General features: G+C 38.7%; 1 pseudogene; it reads left to right on the top strand.

The window, feature by feature from the left end:
* The first annotated feature begins 2,919 nt into the window (after window positions 1-2,919).
* On the top strand, window positions 2,920-9,020 carry LOC147417421 (uncharacterized; annotated as a pseudogene).
* The last annotated feature ends 7,355 nt before the right edge of the window (window positions 9,021-16,375 follow it).

Raw genomic sequence — 16,375 nt, 5'->3', positions numbered from 1 at the left:
GTTTGCTCAATGACTGGTGGTTGTCTTTGAATTTGTAGTGAACCAATGGTGAGGAAGAATATAAAATGTTTGCTCCACCTTGGTACCATCTCAATGTTAATACATAAGAGTCTGGTAGGTCATTATCTACTCCTTTTGATGCTTCTCCATGAGTCACTATCTACTCCTTTCGATGCTTCTCCATGAGTCAATCTAAACAAATGGTCAGTCCTCTGGTGTGTAGTTTCCTTTTTTACTATTATTGTGAAATCAACTCAAGCAATACGATAAACCATCAACCAGTACATCATGTATTGTAGATTTTGTTCACCAAGTATAATAGTGCTTGATGATTCACAATGAGCACAAAGTTGTTCGTGAGAAGGTATGTCTGAACTTCTTCATAGCAAAGACCATTCCTAGCCCTTCTCTTTTCGTGGTCGTGTAATTCTATTTTGTTGGAGTAACAGATGGAAAAATCCATGTTTTTCTCTTTAAGTTGTGCTAAGATGCATCCAATAGCATATGCTGATGCATCCTTGTGGACATAAAATATCTTCATCAAATTAGGAGCTTTCAAAATTGGAGCAAAAATCAATCTCTACTTCAATCATTGGAATGCTTCTTCACATTCTTCAATCCACTCAAATTTTGTGATTAGAGCATAGAGAGATTTGGCAATGAGTGCATATATGTAGATGAATCTTCTATAGTAACCATGATGGCCCATGAAAGCTTGTATCTCCCTAACTTTTGTCAATCTTGGTAGAGAAACAATCTCTTGTATCTTTTAAGATTAATAAATGCGATTCTTGGACACAATGTGCCCTATAATTTTTCCTTGTCTTAACATGAAGAAACATTTCTCTAGGTTTAGGCAGATGTGAGTTTCTACACTTCTCAAAGATCTTTTTTAGGTGTTCAATGTCCTCATTTCTCAGGAGAGAATACACACATAAGTCATTCATGTAAATTTTCAAGAATTGTCTTAGATATTCTTTAAATGCATGACTCATCCGCCTTTGGAATGTGGCAGGTGCATTGGTCATGCCAAATGGCATCACTTTATAAGCAAACATATTGCATTCTATTGCAAAGGTCGTCTTATGTTGATCACTACATGTGACTCTCTTAATCACATAATCCAAAATCGGGAGGGAATAGTTATCTCAAATGGTGGTATTGTTTACCTATTTGAGATTTACACAAAGTTACAATTTGTCATTCTTCTTGGGCACTACCATGATTGGTGACACCCAAAATTTGTGTGTTCAATTGCATAGATAAACTCTGCTTCTGTATCTCCTCTTTGATATTTTTGGCAAACGTTTCATTGTATGTATAGGGATGTTGTATGTGGGGCTTTGCATTACTCTTATAGTATGTTGATAAATACTCCATCCAATCCCTTAAGGTCCGTGTATTACCATGCAAACACATCTCTATACTATTTTACCATAGCTAAAAATAGCTTCTCTTCCTCATCAGTGAGGTTGGTGGCAATATATGTCGACTTTGGTTCTTCTCCTAGTTCAGCTATGTCAATGCACTTGGATTTTTCAGGTTTGTCATCGGATATCCTAGGTTCCTTAAGTTCCCTCATCAATTATTGAACTATGATCTTTTGGTCCTGTATCGTATACTTTTTGTAGTGAGAGGGTGCATCAAATTTGTATGTGTCCGATCCCTCCTCACTCGACACATCACTGAATTCGGCCTCTATATTATTTCTTTGTACTTCGATCAAAGAAAGCTTTGATCAAAGATTTTCTTTGATCGAAGTGCTTAGTGTATATATGCAACCACCGGTGCTCCTCCACCAATATTTCACACAATGGAGTATTAAGCTATTTGGAAAAAGTAATCCTCTTCTCCTCTATAAGATAAGAAATTTTAAGAAACACAAAAAAACAATATTTAGTTATTTATTAAATTTAATTTCAATGATATGATAAAATTGCAATTTTACAATTTTTAGCAAAGTTTTTTTTCTCTTTAATTTTTTAATTGAATATTTTTGAATCAAAATATAAATTAGAATGTGCTCTTTCTGTGTTGGAGTTTTTTCACATCAAAGAGGAGAAAATTAGGTTTGTAACCATCTATCATTGTGTTGGAGTATATACTCACACTTGAATATAGGTACATATCGTAAATAATGATGATTTACTTTTGTGCTAGAGTAAAAGTGTTTACTCACATTGAAGATAATCATTTGTTTCACTTAGATTAAGATTTAGAAATTAAGAATTTCTTTGAGTCCTTGTATTAGAGTGAGATCCTCACACATGGCAAAAGTTTGACGCAGTTTCTAATTGAGGCTTTTTGGTTGTACTTGATGCTTATCTTGTACGGTTAGAAGTGCTTCAACTACGATAATGTTTTTACCTTGTTGTGTTAGAGCAGTTGCTTTGCTCACACTTTTGAGTATATTTCCAATTAAAGTTTTTTGGCCATACTTAATGTTTATCTTGTACTGCTAGAAGTGTTTCAATTACAATGATGTTATCACCTTGTTGTGTTAGAGTAGTTTCTCACACTTCTACGAAGATATGCAATGATCAATATAGATTGTTTTTACCAATGTGATTTGTAAAAAATCATGATAATGTAGCTACAATCCAAAATTGATCATTAGTAACCATCACGTTGAGCTAGAGTATTATGCTCACACTTCAAGATGATTTGATGCAACAAAATATTGTTTAGTTTACAATTATAATAATTTGTAGGTGTAAAGTATCCAAAACTTATTTGAAACACCTTAACAATAAATTATATATGTGGGTACAATGAAAAATTGTTGTTGGACACGAGTAACTATGTGCTTCAATTTTTTGACATAATCGATTAATAAATTGTCTACTTCAAGTGTGATTAATAAAAATATCAATTTACAAATAACAATTGTTTATTTTTTACAATTCTCTTTCGTGCAACATGGTTCGTGGTCATGAGTGGACGTACATGCATGAAATAGTAACAGGACCAACTGCATCTCGCTTGAAGTACAAGTCTTGTCACAATGTGTTTACTGGCAATGCTACAAGGATCAAAGAGCATTTTTTCAAAGTTCTAGGCAATGTCGGTCTTTGTACCTTGCCTCCACGAGACATGTATGAAAGATTTCCGGATTATGTACAAAAAGTAAAGGCTATCCTTGAGGGCAAAAGTAAAGGGGTAAGCAAAAGTGATCGTACTCTAGGAAGAGCAGATCCAATGGATGAAGAAGAACCTATTACAAATGAGGAGAGGGATCCGATGTGCACTAAGAATAGAGAGCAATATTCCTTTAATCCTTGTTTTCAGAGTGAAGTGCACGGTACAACATCCTTCGAAGTAGATTCATCTAGTAATGCATCTAATTCTAAGAAAAATTGTACCGATGGTATTGGAAGAGGGTTATCTATGGATCAAACACTCCATCAAGCTTTTGATAAACAATGGTTATACATGCTACATTTGAAGTGGACACAAGCATTACTCTCATGTGGTATTCCATTCAATGTAGTGTGTAACCCTATCTTCAAAGATGCATTGATGAGCACTACCAAAAAAGGATTTATGATTTTAGATTATAATAAAATCCACAGAGTATGTTGACAAAGTCAAAGATGAGGTAGAAAGCATGCTCAAACATGTAGTGTTGGAATATGTTTTTACTTTTGGATGTACTATAGCTTTGGGTGGATGGACAAATTGTCAAAAGAAGCCTTTAATCTTGTGATGTTGAAGTTTCCGAGGGTCAGTATGTTTACAAGCCATTGACACGTTCTTGAAGGAAAAAACCATTCCCTTCCTTTCAAAGAACTATATATGAGCATGACATATCAAAAGCTGGAGGGCCAAGGAATGTAACAACCATCGTCACTGACAATGTTGCAAATTACAAAGGTGCAGGTCTTGTAATTCAAGAAAAGTACCCAAAATTAATATGGGTATCATGAGGTGCACATACTATCAATCTGCATCTGAAAGACATTGGCAAACTTGACAAAATAAAGACTACTTTGTTGGAAGAAAACACAATAGTAAAGTTCATTAGAGAGCATCAATCTTCATATGCTCTAATTAGAACAAAGTCACCTAACAAGGCATTACAAATCTTTTGTGCGACTCGGTTTGCTACTGCATATTATGTGTTGTCAACACTAAAAGATGTTTGACATGCGTTGGTGGAGACAATTGCCGACAGGCGGTGGCATGCATGGCTTAGAAACTATCCCAGTTACCAAGCTACAGCATTAAGGATTCATCAACTCGTCAATTCTCCAGTGTTTTGGAGAAATGTGGAAAAGGTTGTCAATGTTACTAAACCCTTTGTGGACTTGCTGCGCTTGGTGGATAAAGATTCTTTTGTCTTTGAAAAGTTCTATTGGCATATGTTAGAAGACGTTGAAAAGCTCGAGGACTTTCAAGGCTACACTGGTAGAGTTAAAACATTTCTAGTTTCATGCGCAAAATCTTGATGGGTGCAAATGCACACGTCATTAAACAGCGCAGCATTTGCTTTGGATCCAAAATTTCAGCTCCATGAACAATCCTCCAATTCAGAAGTGATGTGTGGTTTCAAAGCTATGTACATGCAACTCTTAGGGTCGGAAGAGGAAAAAGATGCATTTCATCAACACGTTGACTATCCAAATAAGGTTGGTATATTTGGTGATCCTTGGCACATTGACACCATCAAAAAATTCAATGCACCTATGTGGTGGAAAGAATATAGTGGAGAAAAGACAGAAGTGCAACACATAGCTATCAGAGTATTATTTGTTGGTGCTTCAAGTGGTAGTTGCAAGAGAAATTGATCTGCATTTGACTTCCTACACTTAAAACCAAAATGAGTTGAGGCTCTGGTATATGTGTTTTGTAATATGAGATTGTTGTAAGCTCTAACCAACATTGCTTTGGTATAAAGCAAACGCATGAGGCAATTGCTACTGAGGTGCAAAGTGGTGGTGAGTCAGAGTGTGAGGTAGCTTCAGAATGTTCAGACATGGAAGAAGTTCAATGACATGATTCCAATGTTTGATTGTGACGACATTGTGTAATCACTTTTGATACAACTTACTTGTAAAAATCAGCTTGGTTTTGTTGGCCATATCTTATGATCTCTCTCTTTTTGCCATGTCACTTTGTGCTGTATTGTCTATCACTTTTATTTTATACTTATTGTATATAATTTATAGCCAAGACGAAAAAGACACAAAGCAATAAATATTTGAGTTGATTTTGTAAAATGATTAGAAAATGTTGGCTTGAAGGATTACAACAATAGAAGTGGTATCTTTTGCAATTCAACATGTTGAGTGAGATCTACCAAAATCTCATTCAAGAAAAATTCATTAGAGCCAATAGATGTAGAGTTGGAAGGTGTAGCCAAAAATGCATTGAGATTGGTTGTGGAAGTTGCAACGTCTTCTTCTGCAAGGAGACCAAACTTATTGTTGTACTTTGCAAGCTTGCTTTGAGCTAGTACAAACTCTCTTCTAGTGGTATTGATCTATGTCTCAAGCTCTAATACCTTCAATCTCAAGCATGCAAGAGTTTCACCTTGGCTTGCTAGTTCCACTCCTTAGCTTGCCATCTCCACAATGATTTCATGCTTCTCTAGCAAAAGGACGATAGAGAACGCTTTTGTGATTGTTAGTACCTCTGCTCGTTTTGCGTTGAAACCTTGTCGGCAATGCGACCAAGCCCAACGCTTCGGTGTAGGAGACTTATTATCGCCGTAGACTCGCTTAACCAATATGTAATGTATGTAGGCTTTTTGAATGAAGTATATGGCAATCTGGTTATTATTGGGGATAGCTCATTGTTGACAGATAAATCGTTGGAGAAGAACTCGAGCTAAGCCCACATGTTGCAAGTCAGAGAGCTTCACTCGTGGGTTTTCCTTTGTGTGGCCACTTGTTCTAAAAAGTATATTCCAAACAAAGTAGTTTGCATTGTTTGCAACTCAAGGGCTCACCCTCCAGCATTGATTCATTCTCCTAAATGTTGGCAATAATTGATAAGTCCGACTATCCACATCAAACTTGCTTCCCACTGATAATTCATTGTGCCATGTCGTAATCAAGGTCTTCAGCCATATCTACAAACAAAACACCAAAATTCAACAACCATATAACCAAGGCAAATCTTTTGCAAGTTGAAATTGACAAATTAATACACAGACAATGTTGCAAACGTTACTTAAACCAATTTCAATGATATAATGTAACAACTTGAACTTAAAAACAATACCATAAACTATCACTTGAATCATGATGTGATACTTAAATTAAAATTGCATTAACAACACAACAATAATTTCAATCCAAAAAAAAGGATGTTTGTATTCATTCAACATTTGGTCGTAGAACAAAAAAAGATACAACATTTATGACAACTATGTGGGCTCCATTTACACAAAGGGACAAATCAAAAGCTAAAGGTCAATTTTGGGGATTTCTATCTTTGCCTAAATCAAGAGTTTTATGTATTTTTTTTACAAAGGCTCTTTGATATAGATCACTTCGCTCTCACATGCAATTAAGTATGCGTTTTGGAACCTAGCATAGAGAATATACATTTGTGGATTTCGAAAAGGGAGGAGGGTTGGTGGAGATACACTCCGGGGCAGCCCAAGGATAGTCTCGAAGGTGATTGTTTTGACACTTCAAAGATAAATCTGTTAGCTTTGAAATGTCTTCATAGTTGGGAATAAGCTAGAAGTGCCCCAATCTATAACGCCATAATAAACACCCTTGTCAACAAAAAGCAACATAATGTTGTAAAGGTGAAGGTCGTTGTGCAAAAAATCATGGTGATGTAAGTACTTCAATGTTTGCAGTAGAGCATTAAAAATGAGTAAGATATTGTCTTGGAAGCACTCTATACTGCCAGTTGTCTGCAAAAACTCTTTGATGGTAAGCTTGATTCCATCCGAGTGACATGCTTGTATCCACTGCTCCACATGGCCGTCGTTCCAATATCTGAAGATAAGCATACTTCTAAAGCATCGAGAAAATTGAAGAATGAAATGCCTTTTTTATCTCACATGCAACTCTCTTTGCCTCTCTAGAGTAGATCTAACAAGTATCCAACTTCTAGCCTCTAGCAAGCACTAAATCCCGTGTCTAACTGCTTCACTGCCGAGGTAAAAACAGAATGGGTAACAAAATCTCCATCGCAATCAACAAATCAAAGACCATCTTGGGAGCAATTAGGGGATTAATTTTGCAGAGGAATAATAAAGCAACTCAAGAGTGTTGTTGCAGGTCATGCACCCCTTTCTCAACAACATGACTTTGCTAATCTAGTGGATGCAGCAATGAGAGCTGAAAGGAGAAGAAGAAATCTAGACAAGATTCAGATTTAGAATAGGAAGATTCAGATGAAGATGAAGATGAAGATTCAGGTACTGAAGAGTCGAACACTGATGAAGATGAAGAAGATACATGGAGTGCAAAGAAGAAAAAGAGGTTAAAGGAAAAGAAGGATGACAAGCCAAACAAGCAGAAGAGCAAAGGAAGGAAGAAAACTAGTAAATCAGATTCTAAAGACACCTCTAATATCACCAACTGATTCTGAAAATCTAAAGGAGACCCAATCTTCACCTTTTACAAATCCATCTAAACCACCATTTTTCCATGTATGTCAGAGACCTGGACATGATAATGAAAATTCCTACGATAACCCTAACGTCAGGGGAAGGAGACCAACACATATTCTTGCAAATATGGAATCAAGGGCAAATGTGGTAGCACCACAACCCTTCAAGACCACATTTTAGAATATAGGCCCACCAAGGATAGTTCAGCAAGGAAATTGGCAAAATGTGCACTGGTAGAAACAACAAAACAACCTATTGCAACCCTATACTTATTGTGGAACTTTGGGACATATACAGGGAGTTGCAACATAGGAATGAGAGGGACATCACAATTGTGAATTACACACCTACAAATGCAAGAGCTAGTACCTCCAATGAGAGAAGAATGAAGGCACCTGCACATGTGAATGTAGTGCTCTTGGAAGAGATTTCTCCTGAAGCTAAAAAGTAGGAAAGCCAGTCAAAAGGGGAGAGTAGGAACCGGTCTCTTGAAATGGTTTCAATGGGATTGATAAGTGCAGAAGGTGATAGCCTGCATTACTTTCAATGTGATTAACTTGCATGCATCCGAATTGAGGAAGTGTTGGAGAAACCTTTGGAGGTGGAAAGCTTAGCAATTACAAGGTCAAAAGTCAAATTGAAGGAAAAACAAGAAGAGCAAATAAATAGTCCTGAAGAACCCATTGATTGGGAATCCTAGGATAAGATCAAAATGGGGGTACTAAAGGAAATTCAGTTAAACCAAGACACTAAAGAATCTATAAATTCATGGCCAGTAGGGACAAACTCTCCTTCTTATATGTATGATCTCATCGGCGGGTACTAGTTGTCTAACAAAAGCTAAATTTTTTGTGATCAAACCTCACTTTGTGTTGTCCTATGAGCATCTTGAAGTGACATGGCTAATGTTTCAGGATGGCACAACCACAATTCAACTATTCTACAGAAATATTTCCTAGGCTCTCCTGTTAGTGTCAAGATTTCTAGATCACCCTCTGTGAAAACAAGAGAGCTGGTTGTAGATGCTCCCGTGCCCCTACCATGCCTCCCAATGATGACAAAAATCTAGATCTGTTTGGTGAGGAAACAAAGGAGGAGAAGAAAGAAAATGCATAGCGGGAGGCATAGAAGGCTGCATCAAAGAAAAAGAAAAAGAGTGGGGAAACTTTGATCCTTATGGATGTGAAGTTGTGGGATGATGAAACTGACATGGTGAAGCTTGAAAAAGTGGTTTAAAGTGTCTCAACACCTAGACTTTTCTTGGGTGCTTCCAAGCTTATGATTGTTGGGTTTGGCATCAAGAAATTGGAGACAATGATGACTATTGTGGATGACTTGATGCGTCTCAGCAACATCATTGAGGACGCAAGAGGAGTATTTGACCGAGGAGTCAAGGAACAAGTTCATCCAAAGTTGTGATATTGTTGCCTTCAATAAATCCTAAGTTGTGAGGGGGTTGCGGTTCTGTTGATGAGAGTGTAATAGTACCTTCGTGGGATGGTGAGGCTGAGGCTTGAGCCTCTCGATACAATGTGATAGTGCGTTGCGATTCCGTTGATGAGAGTGTAATCGTACCTTCAATAAAGCCTAAATTTAGGGTTTATTGTTGCCTTCAATAAAGCCTAAATTGTGAGGGTGTTGCGTCCGTTGATGAGAGTGTAATAGTACCTTCATGGGATGGTGAGGCTGAGGCTTGAGCCTCTCGATACAATGTGATAGTGTGTTGCAATTCCATTGATGAGAGTGTAATAGCATGGGATGGTGAGGCTGAAGCTGAGGCTTGAGCCTCTCAATACAATGTGGATCATGATTACAGATGGGTTATCCACAAGGATTTTTCCTACTTTATATTTTTGTTTCTATTTTCTAGACCTTCATTAAATGAAAGTAAGTTGGATTACTTTTTCCCCAGAGAGAGAGAGAGAGAGAGAGAGAGAGAGAGAGAGAGAGAGAGAGAGAGAGAGAGAGAGAGAGAGAGAGAGAGAGAGAGAGAGAGAGAGAGAGAGAGAGAGAGAGAGAGAGAGAGAGAGAGAGAGAGAGAGAGCACTCATGATGTGAGTGTAGAGGGCGGGGGGGGAAGGGGCAAGCAAGGAGGCACATGTTAAGGAAGAGGAGCAAGAAAGAGGTTGCACAACGGCCATTGCTTCTTCTTCATTGACACTTTTAGGCATCAAGTAGATCAACGCCGCGAGAATCCCATGTCGAAGTGCTTCTTTCATAAAGTCGTATAGTAGAATACTTTCAGTCCATCAGTATCCCTGAAATCCAAAAGAAAATCAATGACTTTATTCCATCTAAGTAACATGTGACAAAGGAGCGGAGTGACTCCCCTCTTATTCAGTCTTGTCTGCACCAGATTCAACCCTATTGATCCATGGGATCTCTCAAAATAGACGAATCTAGACTAAAATCCTCAAGGTAAAGTTCCAATATATGAGGAGTATCTACTAGGTCATCTTCCTCCATCCACTTCGCATCCAATGTCGGATAGTTCTTGACTAAGAATTGCCGTTCACTTTACCTTTCTTGTTCCTTTCCTGGTGAGCCGGTATCTGTTCTAGAACAAGAATCTCCTCACTCTCTTCCACTTCAGGTTGCTCCTCACGCTCCCTGTCGATTGGCACCTCACCCTTGAAAGGTCTCAAAAGACTCACATGAAAAGCATTGTGAATCTTCTAAGTATCTCGCAACTTTAGTCTCAAGGATACATCATTTATCTTCTCTTGAATTTGGAAAGGGCCATAGTACCACACTTGTAGCTTTGGAAAAAGCCACTTCTTTCCCTTTCATTTCCTTAGACGTGCCTTCTCAAACCGTAAGAGCACCCAATCATCTTCCTTCAGCTACAAGCTGCATCAATTCTTATCGATTGCCTTCTTATGTCATGCTTGAGACTTCTCAAGAGCCTCGTGCACCTTGGCCAAAAGCAATATCCATATCTAGATTGTATTGATCTGCTTCAAAAATATTATCCTTGGTCTGGGGAATTCTTTGATCTAGCATCTGATTTCCTTTCTTTCCTTGTGTCCTAGGACTTGTGGGTAGCTTTGCTAGCTTCCCCTGTCCATTGGCATGTCAGTCTCAATCATCAAAACCCTGAGATGCACTATCATCTAATTCCCTTTCTTCAAAATCCTCTGATGAACTTGCATCTGGTTCCCTTAGTTCGTCAGAATCTTTGGATGTGCTACCATCGAATTCTCTAGAATTCTCTGATGAGATGCCATCCAGTTCCCCTGATTCCTTCTTTTTCATTGGTAGACTCTTACCCTATTGAGATGGATACTATCATGTTCTTATGATGTCAATGAGCCGCCGTGCATTCCAAGTTGTTGCTTAGCATGTTCCATAAGTCTCTAAATACAGTTAGACTTCTAGTTTAGATAAAAGTCTCGAATCTCTTTTAGCAAACCGCAACAAAACCGTCCAATCTCATCTCTCAAAGTAATCTTCCGAAACAAAGACACTGGCAAATAAGTATCCCAAAACCTCTGCTAGATGGCCTTCGATGCCTTGTAGAATTTATCAACACCCTCGACTACCTCAAATGGCACCTTCAACGTCGAAGAATGAACCATGTTGTTGTAAATATAAGACTTCAACAAATCCAAAACCATTGAATTGGCTATCTCACATTGCCCCTCTGTCTGTGGGTGGAACAAGAATGAGAACTGCAATCGCGTGCCAATGTTCTCCCAAATTTCCCTCCAAAAAAAACTATTGAATTAGGGAAGCTTTGTCCAAAAGAATGGACTCAAGCATGCCATGAAATTAGAAAATTTGTGAGACAAACAGCTTTGCCAAATGATCAGGCTTAACTGTCTTCTTTACCGAAATGAAGTGGGCCTCGAAGGATTTGTAACACACAACATTGTTTTTCGCATCAAATAGCCATCCCATATGGAATAGCATGCAACTGTCTCTCCATTCTATATCCAATGAAAGTATCTACAAAATTAGGATATGTGGCGTACTGATTTACCATATCCTCGAAGCTTCGATGATATATCAAGGAAATAGCCAAACCTAAGAGCTTTCAAACATACTGGCGCCTAATCGCTCCGTGTAAAAGAAATTCATTTCTTTTTCAGATTCCCATCTTCAAATCCAAACAAGAAACCATAGACATTTGCAATAATTTTTTGAAAGGAGTAGAAATAGACCCATGGCAATTCAACTATCAAAGAGAATATGATAAGAACTTATTTATAGAAAAAGCTGATATGAAGACTGTGAAAACAAGTCGTAGCCCCTACTGAGGTTAATATATTCAAAAGTTGAACGATAACAATAACTCCTTCTCATAATAACAATGAGAAGATAGAAAAATAGATTATTACAAATTTTGCCTTGTTCTAATTACTACTCTAGCGTTTACAATTGAAAATTTTGTGATGCTATGTTTCCAAGCCTGACAACTACTACGTTCAAGCAGTTCAATTGTGCCTTGAAAGAAACAATTTCCCTAGACAAAGAGTTTATTTGTTGTTGCAACTCTACAACCTAGACATCTTGTAGCATGTCTTTCACACTCTGTGTGCATTTGAGTACACAAGCACGCAGAGTGTCATTGTCATCAACGTTGCTACCATGGAGCTCTTGCCAAATTTGCATTAGTTCATCTTCTAATCTTTGCAATATTGCATCGTTTGTACTCTCATGTTGACTCTGGTCGATTTCAATTCCCTCAGCTCCACAACAGTCCTTGTTGCTCACTTCAATGCCAATGTCAAGGTCGTCGTCACTGTCGGATATAGTCACCACTTCCTTCGCTTTCGTGTTCTCTCCCTGCTCCCTAATTTTCATATGAAGCAATATTAACATCAACACTTAAGCCATCAGTACATGCGAGAAATTAATAGTTTACTTTTCACTGGTTTCCATGTGTTCAAGAACCAATCCAGACGGGAATGAATAGCACCTTGCAGCACGAAAACGTCTAGTATATCGTTGTAAGTAACTGTGCTCGAAAATGCCATACACTTCCAAAGAGCGGCAATTTTCCATTGTTGCATTCCACGTCCTTGGTACGACGTTATCCAAGTGGACGACGGATGGTACTTACCGCTCTTAATCATGCGGTGCAAGGTTCCAAGAAAGTCATGGCCAATAGGGTGGTGCGAACTATATTTCCAGTACATAAGTGCCATGTCAAACACATTCGTGTGTGTCAAGGAGACTCTATTCTTTAGGTCATTTGCCCCATGGAGCATGTAAAGCTCGATCTCTTTATTAATGTCATCAAGAGATATGTTATGGCCAACATTTTGAAAATGCTCTTTGCCTATGTCTTTTAAGCAGTACCCAATCATTCCCTAGAATGTGTGCATGTTATTTTGTTTTTTTGCCTTGTAGAGAATAGTAGCATCCACATGCGATTCTCTATCCCATCCCAAGTACGTTTTTATCTTTTTGTTGACCAAAATATAGATGTGGATATGATACACATAACCATTTGGAAGTGCAGGTGGAACACTGTGCCACCACGCTCGATGGAGCACATTTCAACAATGTCTCTTTCTCTAGGAACTCTTTCAGCACATGGAGTAGGCCAGTGTCTCTTTCAAACAACCTCTTCAGATGCCTACTCGCAGCCGCCAGTAACTCCTCCTCATTCTTTCTAGGTCTATTTCTATGGACCAGAGAAACGAATGCGTCGTTGCCATCACTGACTAAACGTGCAACTTTCTTCATCCTCGCCATAAGCATCTACAACAACGAACAAAACACAGTGCAACAACCTCCCGCTTTGCAACGTTTTGCAAACATGAACTTCAAATAAGTCAAATAATGTGCATAAGCAAGCTATACTTTGTCTTAAAATATGTATATACCTTCAACACCACTCTAGTGCCTACTCTAACTTTGTTTGTTGTCTGTCGCGTAGCACCTCACATGCCTACTTTTGCTCAGCAGCCTCTCCGCAAAGTCCAAAACACGGCACATCCCAAAAAGTAGCCTGCTCTCACTCTGTCGCCAGTTTGCACAGCCCAAAAAGTAGCACACTCCAAAATGTTGCTCCCCTCACGTGTAAAACCCCTCACGCTCTGCCTGCTGTCTGTACAACGAAGCGTGAGCTACCCCTCACGTTCATCGTCGCCTCTCCCCTACTCTGTCAAGTGCTTAAAAAGACTGCCCGCATGCAACTCCCCCACCATGTGGGTCGTTGCCTCCATGGTTGGAACTACAGAGCGACGCATGCGTGTTGACAACGGGTAGTGCAAAAAAAATGCGGCGACTCAAGTTTTTCACGGTGGCTTCTTCTTTTGTTAAACAACTCCACATGAGGAGAATCTCCCTTGATTCTCTTCCTCAATCCCCCTTTATTCTCCTCCTCTTTTCCTTTAAAACAAGTGACAAAATCACGAGGCCTGCCCATTGAAAATGTACGTGGAATACATAAGAGCAGAAGAAGGAGATAAAATCAAAAGGTTGAAAATTAATGGGTACATGTGAAATTGGCATTCCATCAAAAAAGAGAGTTACAGGATTTGTGTGGAGAGGGGTCAAAGCTCCAAAACTATTTTTCTCTATGTACACCATGGGGCGAGTAGGGATGGAGGATCATTTGCTCTTTATTTTTCTTTCTTGGGGGGGGGGGGGGGGGGGGGGGGGGGGGGGGGGTAATAAGAAGGGGATGAGGCCCCTTTTAGGTGGTGTTTATTACGGGAGGAGTATGTATACTGAGGAGTGATCAGACTAGAAGCAAAATATTGTCCCACTCATGGAGTTCGATCTTGAGTTCTTCACCCAAATATGGTCAAGGATTGAATTGTAGATAGTTGTCGTTTCTTGAATTGTTTGGGTATAGTTGTTTTCGTGGAGAAAGCCATGTAGTTTTTTTGTATTGGCTATTGTCATGGTCGATGTGGATGTTGAAGTCACCTATGATAATGCTCACAATGTTGCTATCAATGGTCTCCATGAGGTTTCTCAATTGTGAAAGCAATGATTCTATAGATGCCTTAGGTGATTTGTAGACATTCACTATATGGATGATGTTGTTGATGTGTAGGGAAAAGAAGGCTTGTAGTATCTCAATGCCTGGTGGTGATGAAAAGAAAGATTTATTGTGCAACTTGATGCAAGTTTTGTGATACATTGATAAACCATATCCATTGTGATGATGTATGGCTCAAAGTGTGTAGGTTGGTAGGGTCCTTGATACGCGATAATGCAGTGTAGACCAAACCATGGGCCCGTATGCTAGTAGGGTTGAAAGCTAGATAAGTCATGGTTAGACCTTGTGATATGTGGATTGTGCGTGCATTGGCAGGTTGTATTGGCAGCTGCTTCCTGGAGACTATGTTGAGCTAATTTCTCCCCACTTGGAATTCTTTTGTTGTCTCGAATATGGATGTCCAATGTGGCTCAAAGTGATTTTTGAGTAGATGTTGATATTGAGATCTTTGTCTGTTTCCAATTTTTCTATCAAAGAAAGCTATCCTTGCAACATGGGAATGTCCATTATTGTCTATTGCTTTAAGGATTCCATTAGCTCCATTCACTAGTCCATCTGAAATGTCGATATTCCCAGAGCACATGTCAGTAAAGAAAAGATGGGGAGTTGCCACGATGTCAAAGCTCTTGTTTATGTGCATGGTGTTGATGAGGACAAGTCTTGCTCAATTTGTTTTGCAAATCTGATTCAATTCAAGATCTCTATGAATATTGTGTTTGATTGGCGCATGGTATCTTAAGCTCGCAACACTTTATGTGAGAATTCCAAAATGAAGTGGCTAGAATATCAAGTGTGTTTTTTGGATAATTAAATATCCAACGATCACTCACAAGGCTTGCTTGATAGAGGTCTCCACAAAAAATTACATATAGCCCTCCAAATGGTTGAGTGTGATTATGCTTGAGCGTCCGAAGCCATGTATCTATGATATGAAGCAATCTATTGCCTATCAAGGATGCCTCATCAAAAACAACTAGCTTGAGATTTATGTACATTTATGATGGATTGCTCAAGGTCTCATTTGAGAGAGCAATGTTGTCATTGAGCATTAATGGAATCCGCAAAGCTGAATAAATTGTGGTGCCACCAAAATTATAAGATGCCTTGCCTGTGTAAGCCATTAGAAGTGTTGTTGGGAGGTTAATGTCACTTGCAATCAATGTGTTGTAGTGTTGAACTAAACCTTGGACAATGGCATGTATTGTGAATGTCTTCCCAATGCCAGCACCACCTGTCAAGAAAATGTGGATGGGAACCTTTGAGTGCACCCTTTTCTTTGTCATGATATCATCAAAAAGTTGTCTTTGTTCTGTATTTAAGCTCATGTGACAAGTGCGTGGTACTCTTCATTTGGGGTTCCAAGCAATTTTAATGATGTTGCAATACTTGTGTTGTGAGGTCTAGTTGTTGGCAAGTCAAGGTCTAGTTCATAATTGAATGTCTCTTGATGATTGCCACTTGTGGAAGAATTAGATGAGGATTGTTGCTTACTACTTGCCAAGATCTCAACTTTCATGAACTTTTCTTTATTTTTAGTATGTACCAATGTTGGACTCAAACTTCTCTCTCCATGTTGTGACACTTGCATCAAGTTCATACTCACTGCTTGTGAAAGGGAGAAAGAGCAAGCAAACCTCATGATAATGTCTCTCAGTGTCGAGCTGTCTATTGAAGTTCGAATACCTTACCACTTGAGACTTTTTTCGCTTGCGTTGCACACCATTTGAATTGGTAAATTGGCTTGCAAATTCGGCCAAGCATAGATGTGATAAATATTGTGGTCTTTTGGTGTATTTAATGACAAGATCATTAAAGAAAATGTGTGTGTCATCAGCATG

Source organism: Adiantum capillus-veneris, chromosome 30 (genome assembly GCF_014529385.1).
Source record: "Adiantum capillus-veneris isolate H3 chromosome 30, ASM1452938v2, whole genome shotgun sequence".
In the NCBI taxonomy this organism is placed as follows: domain Eukaryota; kingdom Viridiplantae; phylum Streptophyta; class Polypodiopsida; order Polypodiales; family Pteridaceae; genus Adiantum; species Adiantum capillus-veneris.
This window is presented reverse-complemented; position numbering and strand designations above follow the sequence as displayed.